We start from the raw sequence: 18,160 nt of genomic DNA, 5'->3' as shown, positions 1-18,160 counted from the left end.
CACCTCCTCCCTCACCCCCATCCCAGGCCCCAAGAAGACTTTCCACATCAAGCAGATGTTCACCTGCACATCTGTTAATGTGGTATACTGCATTGCTGTACCTGTTGTGCCCTCCTCTACATCGGGGAAACCAAGCGGAGGCTTGGGGACCGCTTTGCAGAACACCTACGCTCGGTTCGCAATAAACAACTGCACCTCCCAGTCGCGAATCATTTCAACTCCCCATCCCATTCCTCAGACGACATGTCCATCCTGGGCCTCCTGCAGTGCCACAACGATGCCACCTGAAGGTTGCAGGAGCAGCAACTCCTATTCCGCTTGGGAACCCTGCAGCCCAATGGCATCAATATGGACTTCACAAGCTTCAAAATCTCCCCTCTCCCTACCGCATCCCTAAACCAGCCCAGCTCATCCCCGCCTCCCTAACCTGTTCTTCCTCCCACCTATCCCCTCCTCCCATCTCAAGCCACACCCCCATTTCCTACCTACTAATCTCATCCTGCCCCCTTGACCTGTCTGTCCTCCTTGGACTGACCTATCTCCTCCCTACCTCCCCACCTACACTCACCTTTACTGGCTGCATCCCCGCCTCTTTGACCTGTCTGTTTCCTCTCCACTTATCTTCTCCTCTATCCATCTCCTATCCGCCTCCCCCTCTCTCCCTATTTATTTCAGAACCCCCTTCCCCTCCCCCATTTCCGATGAAGGGTCTAGGCCCGAAACTTCAGCCTTCCTGCTCCTCTGATGCTGCTTGACCTGCTGTGTTCATCCAGCTCTACACCTCGGTCCCAATCTCTGACCTGTTTATGTCCAAAGTATTTGTGGCTGACTCGAGTTAGGTTTCTAGTTAACAAAGATCCTCCCAGGATGTTGACAATAGCAGATTCAGGAATGGCAATTACATTGGCTGTTAAGAGATGGTTCAGCGGAACTCCTACAGGAAACGTTATGGAGCCAAGATGACTAGAATCCAATTTTGTGCTAGATATGCCTTCAGCCAGCAGGGTCTTTTTTTCTCTGGTACCCACCTCATTTCAATATTAAAAGCAAAATGCTGCCTTGATATTAAGTACAGTAATATGCATTTCTGGAATTCTGCTTCAGGTCCGAAGAGTCATATTCAACCCAAATTATCAGCTCGTTTTCTTTTCTTCAAGAGATGCTGTAAGGGAGGCTGTAAGACTTACTCAGTATTTCCAGGACTATCATTTTCATTGCTAAAAGTAGTAGCTTGACAACTGTAAAGGATAAATGATCTTTTTAGAAGGGTTTTCTTCCCCTCCCCAACCCAAACATCCTTCCCCTATTCAAGCTGCAGTCTGATGAGAGCCATAGAATGGTTGCAGCACAGAAGGAGGCTATTTAGCCATTCATGTCTGTGCCACCTCTCTGCAAGAATGACAACTAATTCCACTCCTTTGGTTTTTCCCCTTGGGCTTGCAAACTTCTTTCCTACTCAGGCAAGTATCCAATGTGAAAGACATCTAAACATGCTAACATCTCCCAAAAGGCAGTGCATTCCAGATTATAACCACGCATGATATAAAAAAACCTTCTTGTGTTGCTTGTGGTTCTTTTCCCATTCACCTCAAATTTGTTTTTTTGACTTTTCCATCAATGGGAACAGTTTCTTCCAATCTAATCTTGAATTCTTTCACCATTTTGAACATCTCTGTGCCTGATCACACTTTCACTATTCTGGAACAAGCACCTACTATAACACACATTAACGATGATTTCATGGCAGATTCTTTATGAGGATGTGACTTGGGCACTTAACCCTTATGAATCAAAGGAAATCACTGATCGATCACACCCATGTTCTTGTTATAACAGATGATCACAATGCGTGCCCCCTCCAGGCTGCCTTGGTCAGACAGAGGTGTCTTCTGACACCATCCAGAAAACTAAACACCTCCTATCCTTCCCTGACAGCCAGCTGAGAAAATTACAAGGAAGCTTTAGTGATCAATGGAATGGATTGGTTCTGATGCTTGGACAGCATGTGGGAGACAATTTGGAAGGGATTAATAGTGAAGTGGGGTTTTATTTCAGGAAACTAGTAATAACAAGTGAAATGATAAAGGACTGTCTGAAAATGGTTGGAAGGTGCTGATGAATTTCAACACTTAGCCTTACAGATGAAACACATGGTTGCTACTGAGTATTGCTGGTGAAGAGAGTGAATGGCCCAATACCTATAAACAATCAGTAGGCAGTTCTTTCCCAGATGATATAGGCTTATTGAATGTTTCCTGATTCTCTGAATTGTTCTTTGCCACATTTATTTGGCTAGTCTCGTTCAGTTTCTATACAACAGCAAACTACGTCATTTTCATTCTTCTTATCCCTGCATCTGCCTCTGATGTCTCTGCACGGCAGTAACTTCTGAAACCTGAAGTCAACACGTCCATATGCTGATCAGGTTTTCCAAGTGGCTGCGCGGCCACGCAGCTTAGAAGAAATATTGATGGTTGCCCCCACAACTTTGATCGGGGCGACTTAGCAGTAGTCATGCCACTGAACGTCAAGGGGCTTCTTTCGATTCTCTCTTATTGAAGATGGTCATTCATGCCACACAAATGCCAGGTAATCTGGTTTACCGACTCTGACAGCCCTCTAAATATATAGGATTTATGGCACTTCACCCTGTGCTGCCATTCAAATAACATCATTTATTTGACCTTGCCCTCAGCTTCATTTTCAATGGATAGTCAGGAAAAAAGACATTTCTTCAACCTGATTTATTGCACAGAATTGCAACGTCCAAGTCCAAAGGTGGTGAAGCATTTTTAACGCCTGCCATTGCCAATACACTGAGATCAGCTAACAGCATAGAATCAAACTGACAACCTTCAACGTCAGAGTACCACAGCATCAATATCATGCTACATCCAAGATTAGATATATTTTTCTTTACTAGGCACTACCTCTCAGCAGACTTGCTTCTTCACTGGAAGTAATGACCAGCGTCAGTTGCAAAGAAGTATGGGACTCCGAAGAAATGTTATATTCAGTGGTTCTGGCTTAGAATACAAAAGATAATAAAAAATGCAGCATGAACACTACACTGCTGTCACAAGTCACTCACCAGAAATCCAGCTACAAAAACTCTTGGATTGTCTCTTCCATGCTTTTAACTGGCTCGCAACAAAAACCATGGTTATATGGCAGGATGTCTTATCTCCATCCAGAGCATAATAAAAACACATCGTTAGGAGGTTTAGAAAATTAGAACCATAGATAAGTTAGATTACACAAAAAGTTATTCAACCCATTGAGTCTGCTTCAGGTGAATAAACTAGCTGCCCATTATAATCCCATTTACCATAAGAAATAGGAACAGGCGTAGGATTCGTTGGATTATGACTGATCCGTCATTTCACACATCCATTTTCCTGCCCTTTCCCAGTAACCCTCGATTACCTACTGGTCAAGAATCTATCTCATCCTCATATATACAAAAGCACTCTGCTCCCAGAGCTCTCTGTGGCAAGGAATTCCAAAGACTCCAAACTCTTTGAAGAAATTCCTCCTCACCGGAGTCTTAAATTGTTACCCCTTAATTCTGAGGCTTTGTCCTCTAGTCCTAGATGGGAAACATCCTCTCAGCATTTACCCTGTCAAGCCCCTTAAGAATCCTTTATGCTTCAATGAGATCACCTCTCATTTTTCTAAACGCCAATGAGTAGAATCCCAACCTGTTTAGCTTTTGCTCATATGACAGTCCTTCAATACCAGGGATCATCCATCCTAGTGGACCTTCTCTGACCTGCTTCTAATGAAATGATATCTTTCCTTCAATATAGAGGCCAAAACTGCATAGTAGTTAGTATGGAGATAGTAGGAAATGCAGACGCTGGAGAATCTGAGATAACAAGGTGTAGAGCTGGATGAACACAGCAGGTCAAGCGGCATCACAGGAGCAGGAAGGCTGACGTTTCGGGCCTAGACCCTTCTTCAGAAATGGACTGTACTCCATTGGGGATGATCTGGTTCCGTAGCAGGTACTAAGAAAGGTAATACGGCTGTAGTACCTGGTTTGCTTCAGGACATGATCGAGCAGTTTCAAGGCCGAAGAGATTACGAGAGAGTTGCAGTGGGAGAGAGATCCACTGAGGTTTTTCCGGAGGGAGGAGGGTAACTTCTTCAGGGTAGGCATCCTTAGAAGAGGCTTCGCAGTGGGGTTAAAATTGTTTCAGAGATAGTAGGAACTGCAGATGCTGGAGAATCTGAGATAACAAGGTGTAGAGCTGGATGAACACTGCAGGCCAAGCAGCATCAGAGGAGTAGGAAGGCTGACATTTTGGGCCTAGACCCTTCTTCATACTCTCATAATCCAAACCCTTGAAATGGTCCCCACCCCCAGGTCCCTTTGTGTTGCAGCTTTCTGCAGCTTTATACTCCATTAGCCAACATTTTGCCCACTTACTTAACATACCAAGATCTCTGTAAACTGTTCATGTCTCTCTCACCACCTGCCTTTCCACCTATTGAGTCATCTGCAAATTTGGCTACAGTACATTCATTTCCTTCCTCCAAGTCAACAAACAAATATTGCAAATAGCTCTGGTCCCAGCACTGATCACTGCCGAACCCCAATGGTCACAGGTTACCAATCTGATAAAAAAATACCCCTTCTGCCCACGCACTGTTTCCTGCCCATGAGCCAATTCTCTATCCATGCCAATATACTACCTCTAATACTGTGGTTTTTATCGTATGACTTAATCTTTAGTGAGGTACCTTGTCAAATGTCTTCTGGATGACCAAATACAGCACATCTACTGACTCTCCTCTATCCACTCTGGTTGATACTTCCTCAGAAAGCTCTTAATAAATTAGTCAGATATGATTTCCCTTTCATGAAGCTATGCTGACTCTGATGTTGTTTAAGGAAGGAAACTGCCATCCTTACATGTGACTCCAGACCCACAGCAATGTGGTTGACTCTGAACTGCCCTGTGGGCAATTAGGGATGGACAATAAATGCTGCCTAGCCAGTGTCGCCCTCATCCCACGAATGAATAAAAACAAAATTCTTGTACTCCAATCCCATTACAATAGAGGCCAATATCCTATTTACCTGTTCAGTCACTCACTGCTCCTGCATATTAATTTTCTGTCCCTTGCATGAATGCATTGAAGTCTCTGAGCATCAACATTTATAAGTTTCATACCTTTTAAAAAAAATTCTGCTTTTTCCATTTCTACTGCAAAAGTAAAAATCTTCATACATTCTCGTTTAATATTCAATCTGCCACCTTGCTTCTCATCACCTGTCTATAATTTCTTTGTATCCTGCTCTCCTCAGTTTTAATTCCCAATTAGCCTTGTATCATCAACAATCTTCGATACATCACTTTTGGGCTCAGTGTCCAAGATATTTAGGATTGCAAATAGCTAAAGTCCAAGCACTGATCCTTGTGACAATCCACTAGTCACAACTTGTCAATATGAAAATGCTATCCATTCCTCCTCTCCAATTCCAATTTTTTACCTAATCTTGTATCCACACTAATATATTGTCCACAACTCCATGCAGCTTTATCTTGCTTAATAGTATTGTTGTGCAACAGCTTATCTAATGGCTTTTGTAAATTATCTTAGCAGTTCTCTTTTATCCACCCAATAAGGTATCTCAAAAAACACGTTAATTTGTCAATCCAATTTCCCTTTGGTGAAACCATGTTGATTTGATCGAAATAATACCCTGCTTTTATAACCACAATGTCAATTTTTGATAGTTTTCAGCATATCCCAATGTTTGGTAATTAGTTGAACTGGCCTGTAGGTCGCCATTTGCTCTCTCCTCTTTCTCGAATAAGGAGGTTATATTTGCCAACTTCCAAACTACTAGGCTCATTCTAGAAGCTAGAAAATTTTACAAACTAATAACAAGTACATCCACCACCTCTACAGTTGCCCCTTTTTTAGAATCCTTGGATGAAGGCCATCATGTTCTTGAAATTTGTCAGCTTTCAGCTCCTTACATTTCTCTAATTCTTTTCCTTCGCTTATATTAGTCACTGGATTTTACAGACAGTTACAAACAGACAAGCTGCTAACCTGAAAAAAGCTACCAAACAAAAAAGATCTAGCATTCTCTGTGGCGTGGATTTCTTCTTCCTCGAAGTGAGTTGAAATCTGGTGCCAAGTCAAAGGCATCTCCATGCATCCAACAGCAGCAATGCTATCAAATAGAGTCTATTTTCTCAAAATATTCTTAAAAGCCAGCAAAGCAGTATTCAACATGCACCAATTATTACAGAATCAGTGCAGCCCATTCCAACCATGCCATCACTCTGCTAGGACAATTTATCTTGTCCCTGCTCTGCTGTCTCTCCCCTGTAGACCTGAAAACTCTTCCTCTCTTCAGGCAGTTATCCAATTTCTTCTGAAAACCATGGTAGATTCTACTTCAACTGCATACTGAGCGCATTCCAGACCCTAACTGCCCGGCGTATTAAAAAAAATCCTTCATGTCAACATTCACTCTCTTGCCATTCACGTTTATTGGTATCCTAGAATAAAGAAGAATACAGTGAAGGAACATTCCCCTTGACCCACCATGCCTATACCAACCACGAAACCATTATAAACTCATCCCATCTGCCTGCACATGGTCCCTCTATTCCTTGCTTGTTCATGTGTCTGTCTAAATGCTTCTTTAAATATTGCTATGGTACCTGCTTCTACCATCTCCCCGGCAGCGCGTTCCAGGCACCTACCATATGCTAAAAAAAAACTGGCCTTGAATATCTCCTTTAAATTTCCCCTCCTCACCTTAAACCTATACCTCTCAAATGTTATATACTGCTGTCAGGTCACCCTTCAGCCTCCAACAATCTAGTAAGAACAATCCAAGTTCAACCAATCCAACCTCTCCTTATAGCTAACACACTAGGCCTTGATAAACCTCCTTTGAATACTCTCCAAAGCCTACACATCCTTCCTGTGGTGTGGCAACCCAAACTGCACACAATGCTCCAAATGTAGCCTGACTGAATTTTTATACAGCTGTAACATGACTTGGCAACTTTTATACTCAGTGCCCTAACTGATTAAAGCAAGCCTACCACATGCCCTTTTTACCACCTTATCCACTTGCGTTGCCACTTTCAGGGAGCTACAGACTTGCACTACAAAAATCCCTGTGTGCAATGTTCCTAAGGGTCCTGCATTTACCGTATACTTTCCTCTTCCGTTTGACCTCACAAAATGCATCACCTCACACTTGTCTGAATTAAACTCTAACTGCCATTTCCCTGTCCAACTTTCCAAATGATCTATATCTTGATATAACCTTTGATAACCTTCCTCACTATCCATAATTCCACCAATTTTCATGTTGCCTGTAAACTCATTAATCAGACCATCTATATTTTCATCCAAATCACTTATATTACAAACAACAGGGGTCTCAGCACTGATCCATACAGAGTTTCACTGGTCACAGACCTCCAAACTGAAAAACAGCCCTGCATACCCATCTCCCCTCTGTCTTCTATGAGCAAACCAATTTAGTTACCAACTCACCGTGGATTCCATGTGACTTAATCTTCTGGGCCAGCCTACCATGAAGGACCTTGTCAAATACTTTAATAAAGTTCATGTAGACAATATCCAATGGCTTACTCTCAACCATCTTTGTCACTTAAAAAATTCAAACAAATTTGTGGGCCAACCTCCCCCAAAACTATCCCTAGTACATCCATTCTTATCCAAATGCAAGTAAATCCCATTCATAAGAATCTTCTGCAATATGGTCCCTATCACTGATGTATGGCTCACCTGCCTGTGGTTTCCTGATCTCCTGTTGCTCTTCTTAACCAAAGGAACAGCACTGGCCATTCTCCAGTCTTCGAGAACCAGTGAATGTGGCATATCTGGATTTCCAGAAGGCACCCGACGAGGACCATCACAAAAGGCTGCCACACAAGATAAAGATGCATGGCGTTGCAGGTTATGTATTAATGGGGATACAGGATTGGTTAACTTACAGAAAGCAAAGACTGGGGATAAATGGGTGGTTTTCTAGTTGACGATCAGTGGCAAGTGGTGTGCCTCAGAGATCAGAGTTGGTACCGCAATTGTTTACAATTTGAATAGATGATTTACAGTTGGGGACCAAGTAAGTTAAAGTTCGCAAATGACACCAAGATGAGTGGTACAGCAAAGTGTGCAGACAGATATAAATAGGTTAAGTGAGTGGGCAAGGGTCTTGCAGACAGAGTACAATGTTGGTAAATGTGGGGTCATTCATTTCTGTAGGAATAACAGAAAAACGTACTATTATTTGAATGGTGAAAAATTGCAGCATGCTACTGTGCAGAGGGACCAGGCATCCTTGTGCATGAATCTCAAAACGTTGGTTCGCAGGCGCAGGTAATTACGGCAGCAAATGGAATGTTGTCCTTCATTGCTCGGGGAATGGAGTTTAAAAAACAGGGAGGTTCTGTTGCAGCGATATAGGGTGCCTGTGAGGCCATAACAGGAGTACTGTGTACAGTTATGGTCTCCTTATGTGAGAAAGGATGTACGAGCACTGGAGACGAGGCTGATCCTGGAATTGATAGTGTTGGCTTATGAGGAGAGATTGAGTATTATCCCAGTCTACTCATCAGAATTTATAAGGATTGGGAGGGGTCTTAGAGAAAGAAAATTATGAAGGGAATAGACAAGATAGAAGCAGGGAGGTTGTTTCTACTGGCATGTGAGACCAGAACTGGGGGTTTGGCCTCAAAATTAGGGGAAGCAGATGGAGGACTGAGTTGAGGAGGAACTTCTTCTGCCAAAGGGTTGTGAATCTGTGGAATTCTCTGCCCAGTGAAGCAATTGAGGCTACCTCGTTGAATGTTTTTGAGGCAAAGGTGGACAGAATTTTTGAACAGTAAAGGAATTAAGGTTATGGCGAGTGGGCAGTTAAGTGGAGCTCAGTCCACAAAACAATCAGCCATGATCTTACTGAATGGCAGAGCAAGCTCGAGGGGCCAGATGGCCTACTCCTGCTCCTAGTTCTTATGTTCTGGAACTTTTACCTGTGGCTAAAGAAAATACAAAGGTCTCTGTCAAGAGCCCAGCAATCTTCTCCTTTGTCTCCCTCAGTATCCTGGGATAGACTCTATCAGGCCCCGAGGACTGAGCTAACTTAATATCTTTCAAGAGACCCAACACCACCTTTGTCTTAAATCGACATGGCCTAGAATAGCCACAGCCTTCCCTAATCTGATTATCATCTATGATGTCCTCCTTGGTGAATACACATGTAAAGTACTCATTAGGGACCTCACCCACTTCCTCTGATCCACACACTAATTCCCTCCTTTGTCCTCAAGTGGACCTACACTTTCGTTAATCACCCTCTTTCTCCTATTGTACATATAAAATGCTTTGGGATGCTCCTCAACACTTCTTGCCAAGGACATTTCATAGTCCCTTTCAGCCCTCTAATTACTTGTTTACTTTCTTTCCTGCTTTCTTCAGCTTCCTCAAGGGCCTAGTCTGATTTCAAATCCCAAACCAAATACGGTGCTTTCTTTTACACTAAACTTTCAATATCTCGTCATCCAACGTTCTCAAATCTTGCCATCCTTATCTTTCATCCTCCCAAGAACTTACTGCCCTGGACTTCGATCAAGTGGCCTATAAAAGACGCGCACACATCAGTGGTGGATTTACGCCAGGTTAACTGCCCCCAATCCAGTTTCTCCAATTTCCGTCTAATACTGTTGTAATTAGCCTTACCCCAATTTAGTACTTTCACCCGAGGGCCAGTCTGATCCTTGTTAATAACTATCTTAAAACTTATGATCACTGTTCTCAAAATGCTCCCCTGTTGAAACATTTGATCATCTCGCCAGGCTCTTTCCCCCAGTAATAGGGTCTAGTATAGCTCCTTCCCTAGTTGAACAATCAATATATTGTTTTAAGAAACCCTTCTGGATGCAATTATAGAGTCAGAGTCATATAGTACGGAAACAGGCCCTTCTGTCCAACTCGTGCATGCGGGACGGGCTTCTCAAACTAAACTAGTCCCATTTGCCTATGTTTAACAAATATCCCTCTAAACCTTTTCTATTCATGTATCTGTCCAAATGTCTTTTAAATGTGGTAACTGTATCTGCATCTACTACTTCCTCTGACAGTTCATTCCATATATGCACCACCCTCTGTGCGAAAACATTGCCCATCAGGTCCCTTTTAAATCTTTCCCTTCTCATCTTAAGAATATGTCCTCCAGTTTTTAATTGTCCTACCCTAGGAAAAAGACATTTGCTATTAACTTTCTCTATGCCCCTCATGATTTTATAAACTTCTACAAGGTCACAACTCAACCTCCTACACTCCAGGGAAAAAAAGTCCCAGCCTATCCAGCCACTCCTTATTCTGACCCATCTAAGTCCCTGACACTAAGGGAGTCAAAATCACCTACTGCAACATTCTTTTCACATCTTTCCACCATGTGCCTACATATCTGTTCCTCTGTCTCCCACTGGCTATTGCAAGGCATACAGTATAACCCCATCACAGTGACTGCATTCTTTTCCTGAGTTCTATTCATATGGCCTCAGTGGATGATCCCCCCCATCCCCTACCAAGATGTCCTCTTCTCATCACAACTATGACATCAGTAATGCAACATCCCACTCCTTATACAGTCTTCTCTAACAAGCCTAAAACATCTAAACTGAGCTGCCTGTCTGCCCTTCTCTCAATCGAGTTTGTTTAATGGCTACAAAATCATAGTTCCGTGTACTAATCCAGGCTCCAAACTTACCCATTTTACTCCTTATATTACAATAATCGGATTCTCAACCCTTCTGCTAATGGAATTAGTTTACCTAAACAGGTCCATCATGATTTACAGCACTGTTAATCAAAGCTCTCAACCTTCTCTTCTTTAAAGAGAAAGCATCAACTTGTCAAATCTATCCACATAACTGAAGACCCTTTTCACAACAACCATTCTGACATTTTCTGCACTTCGCCCAATACCTTCACTTTCTTCCTAAAACATGGTGCCTGGCAGTGAACACAATACACAAATTGAAGGTGAATTAATAAAGTTCATTATTCCTCTGTTTATATTATAAGGAAGGTATGGAGTACAACAGCAGGCTCCCAAAACTTCCAAACCACTTTCTCAGAGTCCTCCCAACTTCAGCAGTTTGTGCAAAGGTCTCTCTGCTCCTACACCTCCTCTGGAATTGCACTCTCTAAACGTATATTGCCTCTCCTCATTCTTGCTACTGAAAAGCACACATTTCCACATTACATTTCAACAGCAAACCTACCCATTTCACCTGCCTATGGTCCTCCTGAGGTCAATCATTATCAAATATCATGAAGTTTCCAAGTTTTGTGCCATCTTCAAACTTTTAAATTACGACCTTCACACCCAAAATTTAGGCCATTAATGGAAAATTCAAGAAAAGCAATAGCTCTAGTGCCATTCCTACAGATCTCTGTACACTTTCCTCCCATCCTAAAATAACCAACTCCTTATCCATGTTACAACCATCTCTCTTTTATTCAACATTCCTGGAAATCCTATGTGTCAATTTGTCAAATGCTGTCTGGAACTCCATCAACACTTCCCACTACTCTCCAAAATCTCAAATTTAGTTGTGCACAATTTGACCTCAACAAATCTGTTCCCTTAATGAATAATCCAAACGGTCAGACATAAACCAGGTTAAGATAACTGAAACATCCAATAAATTTTTAAACATCATTATGAAATTCCGTATTTGAAAACAGAAGTTCTCATTGGCAATTATGAAAGAATTACCCCATTAAAAACTTAGACACATCTCATTTACCACAACTTTTAAGAGTTTTGTTTACACCAAGCCTAACACTGTAAAAGGGCAAATTCTTATAATTGCAATTATTTTCATTAACTGCTGCATGCAGGAACTTCAACAGTGCAATGTATTGAAAAGTATAGAATCAAATTACAGCAAATTCGAACTAGATTTCTTCCTTTAACTGTGCATGTGGTTTTCAGAACTTACTATCCGTTTTATGACAGTGAACACTGATGAACGTAGACTGGGTGACCATTTTGCAGAACACTTCCGGTCCATGCTTAAGAAGGACCCCCAATCTTCCCATAGCCAGTCGTTTTAACACAGCATCCTACTCGCATGCCCATGTGTCTGTCCTCGGCATGCTGCAATGCTCCATCGAATCGTAGTGCAAACTGAAGGAACAACATCTCATCTTCAGACTGGGCACTTTACAACCTTCTGGACTTAATATTGAGTTCTGCACCTTCAGATTGTGAACCCACTCCCATTTCTTCACGCTTTACATGTGGCATTCTCTATCATCGCGTCCTCTCCCCTCCCCCCTCCACTCCACTGGGGCCATCTGTTCTTTCTAGTTTGGCAGTTGGACACACCACCGTTTTGCCATTCTCACATTCCAATCACTTAATCAGCACGCTTTCTCCCTCAGCACTTCGCTACTCTTCTATTGCATAACTGCTGCTCACTCCACATTTCATATCGACTGTTATGAAGTGTCATCTAGTCTCGAAACATTAGCTTGCTCTCTCTCCACCGATGCTGCCTGACCCGCTGCAATTTCCAGCATTTGTTGTTTTCAGTGCAGCTTCCAGGTTTTGCAGTAAATTTACTCCTACTGATGATTTCTTTGTCAACATAATGGCAAAATCCAAACCATAAAAAAGTGAAATCGTTGGGCAAAATAACCATTTTAACATGTTCCTACACAAGACATTGCAGAGGAATATTATAACGTGAAATCAAGCCAATGTGCATTAAAGTAAGAACTTAGTATTTAAGGAGGCACAGACATGCACTTTTCCATCATGAATATTTTTAAGCAGATCCAATACAAAGCAATATGGCATATTTTATATTAAATCAGCAAAGTTGTAATCATAGGTCCAACTTCAGATTCTTCCCAACTTTTAATTAGAAAAAACTAGATAGAATAGTTCTATGCTGAATGTTAATAGCTGTTCACCACAAAGCTTGACAAATTTTAAAAATGTTTACAGATCATTCCATCAGATATAAACCAATACAATTTGGATATGTACAACTTCCAAGTCCTTATACCACATTTAGTTCTACTTACTTTTGTAACTTTGTTTGCTTACCAATGCAAAGCTTCTATGGAGAGCTTCATCCAGCTCTGTGCTTTCACATTGTCCTTGTAGTGCTTCTTTTGGCTAATCTAAAAACTTCACTTAGGAGTTTTCACATCAACAATTTAAGACTCCTGGGAGAAACTCACTCAGCATCCATGTACATGGAACAACAAACAAAAAAAAGAGATAACAAGGTGTAGAGCTGGATGAACACAGCAGGCCAAGCAGCATCAGAGGAGCAGGAAGGCTGACGTTTCGGGCCTAGACCCTTCTTCAGAAATGGGGGAGGGGAAGAGGGTTCTGAAATAAATAGGGAAAGAGGGGGAGATGAAAAAACACTGTGGCTTCCTTTGAAAATAAGAATTTTCCCTCTGCTTCCGATAGGTGTACAGACAGGATTCCAAAACCAACTTGTCCAAAACTCAATTATCTGCTGCATTCTTTTGCAACAGAACTTTCCAGGTCTAGATCACCTCAGTAGTCACCTGCCTGAACCCTATTAAACACCTCAGATGATAAAGAAGGTGATCTTTGACTCAAAAGGACAAACAAAAACTTTATTACCTCTATTTATAAAGCAAATCAGCTAAGTTTAATTAGATGGTGGTGACAATTCTGTATTATTCGCACCCAGCTGGTTTACAGTTTGTGTGAAAATAATCCAGCTTGAAATGTTTAATGGACAAGACTATACTTTTTTTAAACTAAACATTAAAATAACTACAAAATTACATGCAAAATTAATGCAGGCCAAATGCTCATACTGGAAACCAATTATTATGGAGGCTTTCAAAAGAGTATTTGTAGACTCCTTGGCCAAAGATAGCTTACAAATATTTGAAGTACAGTGAATATTATTGTGACAACATGCCACAGAAAGCAAGTTAAACATCCTACAAGAATCTTGCACTATTAAGTTAAATTCAGGAAAATCAGACCAAGTACATAAAAAAAACCAAAAACCAAGATTAGATAGCATTAGACCCTTGTATATCTGGATCTAATGCACTACAATCACAATTAAGACTTGGAAACAACCTTGTCCTGCACCCATCATCATGTAACCATTAGTTATGAACTAATTGAAAACTTTTTAGTGCCCCTTGAAGAGCTTATTATAAACTGCAACTGATTAAGCATATCGAAAAGGAGGGGGCACGATTACAAAATTTACAGCTATTTAGAAATTTTATGCAAGAATTCAAAAACATAATTCATGACACTATGTTAAAGCTCCTCTAGATTTAAGTTACTTGGGATCCATTGTACAGCCATTATTCTATGATGGCATTTGGAAAAAAAGACTTCAGTTGCCTTACATAGAATCCAAAGATTAGTGGTATTGTACACCATTGACCTTGGATTTGGTAACAAACACCACCAAACACCATACAAAACAAATAAGGGCAAGTTTAAAGACCGACAATCCAGTTTGGAGTCATAGACTTTGAAGTACAGCACAGTTCCTTTCAATTCCTACAACACACTCCTGACATGCTTTCCCCCATTTTGCCCACAATCAATGCCAGTGTTCAGTTTATGCGTGTGGAGGAGAGTCGCAGTGCAGAGCAGAACCTATTCAAAATAAAGAACTGCACAAAGCTCAAAATTTGACATTGAAAAAGGGCTAACCCAACTTTTGTTGTTGCTGTTGTTGGAGTAGTGGGAAATAGAATGATAAAACCCAAGATTGGGGGAGGGGACGGGGTGCAAGAATTGGTCGGAGATGCCATATTGCGTGGCAAAGGAAGACATGCAAGGAGTGTGTGCCCCGTCCCGCCTGAATTGTCTGTCACGCTGTCGAGTCGGCTGGGTCCAAACCACAACCCAACAGCCAAGGAGCTGGGGAGAGAGAGAGAGAGAGAGAGAGAGAGAGACGGAAAGGAGGGGGAGGGGGGATTGGTGGTGGAATGGATGGCAAGCAAAAAAAATAAAGCAAAACTCCCAACCGATCGTCGTCCTCCCCCACCCCCATCCACCGCTCTCTCTCTGCTGTCGGTGAGCTTATTGCGACGGGAAGGAGGAAAAAAAAAACACACACGCACGTACCTTTTATTTTGGCACAAGGGAGTGCGCGGAGGAGCGGCGGGCCGGGTTTTTATTGTCAGCGCTCGTCCTCCATCCATCCAGGCACGGCCGCCATTTTGCTCGCTATTGTGCCCGGAGATGGTGAAGGCGGGAGGGTGGGGGGAGGGGAGGTTAAAAGAAAGGGGGCGGTGGGACGCCGGCCGTCGCTGAGCCCTGCCCGCGGGAACCGGGTTGGTGTGTGACGGGGGAGTGGGAGTTTTGCTGGTATCGGCTGGGTACAGCCCGACGGTCGGCTTCCTGTCAGGAACGCGAGCGGGCGCAGTCCTTTGTCCCCGCCAAGTGCGTGTTTGTTCTTCCACCACCATCACCAACCGTCTCCTCTTTTTCCCCCCCACCCCCCAACGACAACCGCCTTCCTCTTTTCCCTCCCAGTGGAAGCGCCTTCCCCTCACAGCCGCCTCTCTCTCTGTTGTCGCTGTTTTTTTTAAAACATATATATATATATATATAAAAGTGGCAGCTGGGGCTTCAGGAAAGCGTGGAAATGGTGTCGGCTTCCTGACCAGGTGAGAGAGAGCAGGATTCTGACTATTCACTCACTGGAAAAGAAAAATTTTGGATGGTTTGTGTGTGGTGGTTGGGGGGGGGGCAGGGAGTGGAAAGAGGTCAAAACAAAAACCACTGCTCATTTTTCTCGCAGCACCCGGTTTCCTGTGTGAAGAAAAACAAAATGGGAATGAACTCCCATCAGATCAACAAGGCAGGTGTCAACTCGAAGGAAACTCGACGCTGCAAGAAAAGTAATAATCAATGGCCAATTGGGCCAGCTCCCCATGGGACACTGGGAAACCAGGCCTTCAGGAGAAAGGGACCAAATAACAGTTTGTCTTTTGGGGAGTGAATAAAGTAAACATCTGTCGCGCCTTTTTAAAACAAATCAATCTTTCATCACCACACATGGGAAGATCGTTGAAACGTACGGTTATTTTAATAGTTGCATGGATGTTTTGCAAAGAAGCCGTTGCAAAGGATGTCTTAATTAATATTCCGGAAGATGTTTACCGGAATACGGCTGACTCCATGACTCTTGGCTCTCTGGCTGCTGGTGCTGGACAGCACGTTGTCGGAAATTGTTGACAAACGATTTTAACTGCTTATTTACAATTCAGGCATGATTCCTCGCAAAATTCCAGAACTCGATCTTTCACCACTCCATTCCCAGCATATCATTTTTATTGATCTGTTTGCCATTTATCATTATAGTCCTTTGCAAATAAAATGGTTGTTTTCAGCCATTGTTTTGGTTGCATTTCTTCACATAGTATACGTCCTACTCAACAATACCACTGTTTACATGATTTTTCTTTCAGCCAAGAGATAAATTGCTTCCATGTTTAGCTGCATAATGCAAGCAAAATAATACAACAGATGACTCCACAGGCATGGACCAAGCTTCAGCTGTGTAAGACAGCACCACCATTTTAAATGGAAATTCACATAAACAAATTACAGTAATACAAACACAATTCCAAAAGCAGCTAAAAAGTTTAATGGAAAAGAAGATTCTGAACAATTGTGGTAGTAATGGGAAAAAAGTGTTATCTGTAATATGAGGATTTCAAGCACTCATATTCAATCATTGAAATAACTACAGGGAAAGAATACAGACGGATTTTGGTATGTCGAAAATATTAAATGAGTACCTCGTATCAATTTTCACTTTTGAGGATGATGCTTAACCAGTAGAATTCAATGATGTCACTAATTAACATTGTTAATATTAAAAAAAATATTATTTTAGAATTAAGAACCTTGACATAAAACAGTCGATCATTGAAAGGGCCAGTGGATCTCAAGGAAACAGGACAAGGTTCTCCTAACACCCTTCTTGCAACACTCCCCAAGCTAAACCAACCGTGCCCCCTTCCCCCATAGACTGGAAGAAGGCTAATATTCCTTTTTTAATGAGAGAGCTAAGACAGAATAGGATACCTTTAGGCCTAGTAGTTTGTTGTCAGTAATAAAGAGGGATGATCAGGTATGTACTATTTAGCTACTTAAAGTAAGATATATCAGGAAGACCCAACATGGCCGGAAAAATTAGGCCCTGTCTCACTAATTGCATTTCACTTTTTGAAGCATTTATCAAAATAGTGAATGACGCAAACATTTCCTCAGTTTTCAAAATGTGAGAAAGGAGTTGATGGTATTGTCACTGAGATTGGTAATCCAGAAACCCAGGTATTGTACTAGGGACCTGGATTCAAATTCCACCATGGCAAATATCTGAGTGATGACCAAGAAACCATTGTCATCAAAACTTATCCAGTTCACTAACATCATTCAGAAAGAGAAAACCTGGTGTGGCCTACAGATCCACAGAAATGTGGTTTCCTGTTAAGTACCACTAGCAATGGACTCTGTTGCCTCTAACTTTAAAAAAAGAGAATAAAACCAGACAGACCATCCAGCATCAACCAAGACACCCAGAAATGATAATGGCCTGTTGATCCTGCAAAGTCCTTCTCACCAACATGTAAGGGCTAGTGCCAAGATTGGGAGAGCTATCAGCCTGACATGTTCATACTCAAAGAATCATACCTTACATGTAACATTCTAGACCACACCATCATTATCCCTGTCCCATCACCAGGACAGATGCAGCAGATGTTGAGACACAGTGGTATACAGTCAGGAGGTAGTTGCTGCAGGAGTCTTCAACATTGATAGCAGACCTTGTGAATCTCATGAGTCAGGTCAAACATGGGCAAGGAAAGCTCCTGCTGATTACCACAAACCAATCCCCACCTCAGACGATGATGCAATGTACCATGCTGAACACCACTTGAAAAAAAACTAAAGGTGGCAAGGGCACAGAATGTCCTCTGATTAGGCAATTTCGGAGTCCATCACCAATGGAACTATAATTACTGACTGAGTTGGTCAAGTCCTAAAGAACATAGCTGCTATACCAGATCTGTGGCAAGTGGTGATGGAACGAACAAG

The 18,160-nt window shown here is 42.1% G+C and overlaps 1 protein-coding gene and 1 long non-coding RNA gene across 6 annotated transcripts in view; one reads left to right on the top strand and one right to left on the bottom strand.

Annotated features, from left to right (window-relative positions):
• LOC109913432 (zinc finger protein 644) overlaps nucleotides 1-15,287 on the bottom strand; it is a 148,677-nt gene extending 133,390 nt beyond the window's left edge. For 4 of the 5 annotated variants that reach the window (XM_048601932.1, XM_048601931.1, XM_048601933.1 and 1 more), the window contains exon 1: nucleotides 15,176-15,287. The gene's annotated coding sequence lies outside the window, so the exon portion shown is untranslated. Of the gene's footprint in view, nucleotides 1-13,135; nucleotides 13,221-15,175 lie in introns of those variants that run through there. The other variant, XM_048601934.1, reaches the window with a different exon arrangement.
• LOC125484199 lies at nucleotides 14,859-16,445 on the top strand. Its single transcript, XR_007263040.1, has 2 exons — nucleotides 14,859-15,124; nucleotides 15,855-16,445. It is a non-coding gene; the product is annotated as an uncharacterized LOC125484199 (long non-coding RNA).
• Nucleotides 16,446-18,160: the final 1,715 nt, after the last annotated feature.

Source organism: Rhincodon typus, chromosome 10 (assembly GCF_021869965.1).
Source record: "Rhincodon typus isolate 14 chromosome 10, sRhiTyp1.1, whole genome shotgun sequence".
Lineage (NCBI taxonomy): Eukaryota > Metazoa > Chordata > Chondrichthyes > Orectolobiformes > Rhincodontidae > Rhincodon > Rhincodon typus.
This window is presented reverse-complemented; position numbering and strand designations above follow the sequence as displayed.